We start from the raw sequence: 3779 nt of genomic DNA on the forward strand, positions 1-3779 counted from the left end.
TCCCCTAAATTTGATGAATATGTATAACTCTACTGTGTAATATGGGCTCTGTGAGACATAAAATCCACCCAACCGGTCCTTCCCTTTCCCTCTTCTAAGAGGGAGCTCCTTCAGTCCACACCAGAGACTGTCTTTTCCTGGTTTATAAACTGATACAGCCAATAAAGCTCTCCTTTGTACTATTTAGTGATCCTGGTGGTCTTTTGGAGAAGAGTTTCATCCTTTGGTCCTTAGTGAAGCTGCAGCTGCTTCCACATGGGTGCTGTGGTCACAAAGAAGCCCAGAGTGACAGTTTTCCTTGATGGTCACTGTTCTTTTTGCTGTAACTGATATGCAGCATTTTAGGGAAACACAGTTTCTCTCTATTTGCCATTTCTCAGGTGTGCCAGATGGAGATTCCAAGATTCCATGTTGAGTTTTCCGGGAAGTGAGGCCACCAGAGGTCATGTCAGTGATGAAACTGAACAGTTTCAGGACACCCAGGGTGCCCCCAAGTTTCCTGGCAGCATCTGATACTGAAGAGGCCAGTTTGTTTCTGGGGTTGTGCTGTAAGGTTACTGGCAAAGTTGTCCTCACCTGTGATTATGGAGCTACTAAGTTGAGAGAGAACTGTGATGGGAAGAGGCAGACAAAAAGCCATCTGGTTATTTTATGTGGAAACTGAACTCTAAGCACAGACTTTAGTTTTTTGCTAATGCTGTCTGTATCTGGTATCTGGTATTGAACGACAGGTGCTCAATAAAAGAATCTGGATGTTAGAAAAAAAAAAAAGAAGAAGAGTTTCATCCTCATGTTGGCATCAAGATGGGCTGTAGTTGTTCTAGGCATCATATTCAGACATCACTATACAGAGAAGAAGGACCATTCCCTTCCAAATTTCTATTGTGTCTAAGGAGTAAGGAAGCTTTTCCCATATATCCCTCCCTATCCCCATCCCCAAGAAGTTTTCACATTTATGTCAACAGACAGGAATGCACCACATACCTTCCCAGTCTTAAATTGGCAAAGAGACTGGGATAATCATGACTGAGACTGAGACATCTCCAGGTCTCATCCTGGAACTAGCGCTGGAGTCACCTTCCTCTATGTCATGTTGAAGTAGAGTGGGTAACTAAATAAAATTAAGATTTTGTTCAGAAGGAAAAAATGGGGTGAAAGTACAAGCAGATATAACCAACTATACCTGCTACAAGTGCCACTCCAGACCTACTACATTTTCTACATAAATTGTAAGTGAAAGGAAAGTGGATCCATGTTGGGGTTGGTTGATGGCTGGCTTGAGTCCATCCAGAGGAGGGCATAGCTAGGATGGAAGTGAAAATAATCTCCATTTAAGCAAGTGTGGAGTATGTGAACTTGAAAACATCATTGTAAATATATCCACAAAATCTTACTTTGTGTACAAAGATAAAAATGATGTTAATCTACCAAGTTAAAAACATTGTCAAGGATCATAAAATTTTAAAGCTGATAAGTGGAGGGAATGTGAATGTTTTTTAATCTTTCATAGTCTGGTCACTTTAGCTGGTAAACAGAAATACTAACCCAACTTTGCAGGATCCTCTAAATAGCTGTTATTTGCACACAGTGGGGCTCTGGCAAATGAGTTTTATTACTGTCATACTATCACTTTAGCATGCACAGTTATTATTATGCCAAATATATTTACAATTCATAACAGTCATTCAACTGTTCACAAAATAGGGATGCAAGTGTCCACTGAAAAACGTGCCCTCAAACCAGTAACTTTCGAAGGAAGGTTATGCACATACAGGGCCAAGGAGAGGGGAAAACAGTGACTCTGAAACATGGTGTAGTTAATATGGCAGACAGTGTTCTGTGAAATATCAGAGGTAATGCTGGGAATAGAAAAACCAGCTTTAAAGCAAAAATATGTTACAACTTGTAAATGTGCTCCAAGAATACATCTGTCTTATTTTATATTTGTTCCCTTGAGAAAATCATTCTTGAATTATGCAGGTTCAAATTATACAAGGTCTGGTGAGATGCATCCTTCGTATGAAATAAGACCTCCCCACATTTTTATAACCAGAAATAATCCAACTTAAAAAAAAAAAAAAACCCAGTGCTGCCTGGCACTTAAATAAACAAGTTCCAGGTTGTCTTTTTAATAGGAAGACTGCATTTTTAGATTATATAATCTATCAGTTTGAATTGCTTAGAGAGTGCTTAGCAAAGCCCCATGTGCATATAGGTATAAAGGAAATGTTTTTCGGTGATAAGAATCAGGTAGTTAATATTTTCAAAGCATTTTGCTCAGACATGTGAAGAGCTAAATTAATTTCCTTGAACTGTTTAGGAGAATGCACAGTTATTAATCTAATTCGGCTTCTTATTAGTGTAAAACTCACAGGAATGCTACAATGTAACGGTCAGCTGTCAACATGATTTATGCCATTTATTATTTTTAAAGGGAGGATGTGTTTTGCATTTTGTTATTTCCACGGATAACCTCGGCAGAGTGAAATCCCATTTCTAGTTTCCGCAACGTAATAAAAAACAGGTTTGGCTTTTCAAGTTCGGTCGTGTGATTTGTGTGTGGACTTTCAATTTGTGGTGTGTCAGCCAGTGAACAGCTGATTTAATAACAGTTAAGAACCTCTACTACATAGGAATGACTGAAAGGATGTTTCTTTAGATCAATAGTATTGCCTCGTTTTACTGAGGAAATAAATCATTTTGCCCCATGGTTGCCAAAATGTGAGGTTTTCTTGGATCAATGACACAAGCCTATGTTATCTTTGGAGAGACTATGAGACCTTAGTTCATCAATCAAATCAACTTTAATTAAATCTAATTTAATGGACTGCTGCCTAATAAAAGAACACTTAAAAGAAAGCCCTAGTCGAAACACACAGGGCTTTTCTCGTCCTACAAATAGCTAAGCCACTAAAAAGATGGCGACAACTCAGTGGAGCTGGCCGGCAGATTCTCCCAGGTGACGAATGTCTGAAAGTGGCTCCCCTTCCCATATTCTCACTCAGGTCTCACCTTCTTTGTCTTTTAAAAAAAAATTTCTTTATTTGTATTCGTTTAATTAAATCCTAACTGTGCACATTAATGCATTTATGAGATATAGTGTGCTGATTTTATATACAATCTGGAATGCTTGCTTCAAACTGGTTAACCTAGCCTTCACCTCACTTACTTAATTGTTGTGTTAAAACATTTCTACTCTACTCTTAATAGATTTGACATGTACCCTTGCATTATGCACAATCGGTGAGGTCCCACCAATTACCCTCTCTCCATCCGGCCTCCCCCATCTCCTCCCCTCACTCTCCTCTTGTATAGTTCTGGGCTATAGTTGTGTTTTATCATTTGTAAGTATCTCAAGAATGGAAGAAAAGGTAAGTATCCAATGTACTCAGTACAATTATGAAACCAATATATGATCACCCACCTTTCACAAGAAAGGTCTCACCTTCTAATGCAAGAGGAAAAAGCTGCAGGTGATATAGGCAGGATCCGAATCATCTTTAGGTTTTCACTGTCAAAGGACAGGGATCAAGAAGCCACTTCACTTTCCCTGTATTCTCTGACACAACTCTGTCTTTTAAAAAAAATTGTGCAAATATTTATGTAACAGAAACTTTCCCACCTTAGCCATTTTGAAATGTACATTTAATGGCATTAGTTACATGGATAGTATTGTGAGACCATCACCACCATCTATTTCCAAAGTTTTTTTTATCAGCCCCAACAGAAACTGTACCTTTTAAGTGATAACCCTTCACCTGCCCTCCCTCAACCCCTCG

General features: G+C 38.8%; 1 non-coding gene across 1 annotated transcript; it reads left to right on the forward strand.

The window, feature by feature from the left end:
• Positions 1-222: 222 nt before the first annotated feature.
• Positions 223-357, forward strand: LOC111724873. The gene has a single exon (XR_002773084.1). It is a non-coding gene; the product is annotated as a small nucleolar RNA SNORA16B/SNORA16A family (small nucleolar RNA).
• The last annotated feature ends 3422 nt before the right edge of the window (positions 358-3779 follow it).

This window comes from Otolemur garnettii, unplaced genomic scaffold (genome assembly GCF_000181295.1).
Source record: "Otolemur garnettii isolate 467f Iridium unplaced genomic scaffold, OtoGar3 scaffold00027, whole genome shotgun sequence".
NCBI classification, from domain to species: domain Eukaryota; kingdom Metazoa; phylum Chordata; class Mammalia; order Primates; family Galagidae; genus Otolemur; species Otolemur garnettii.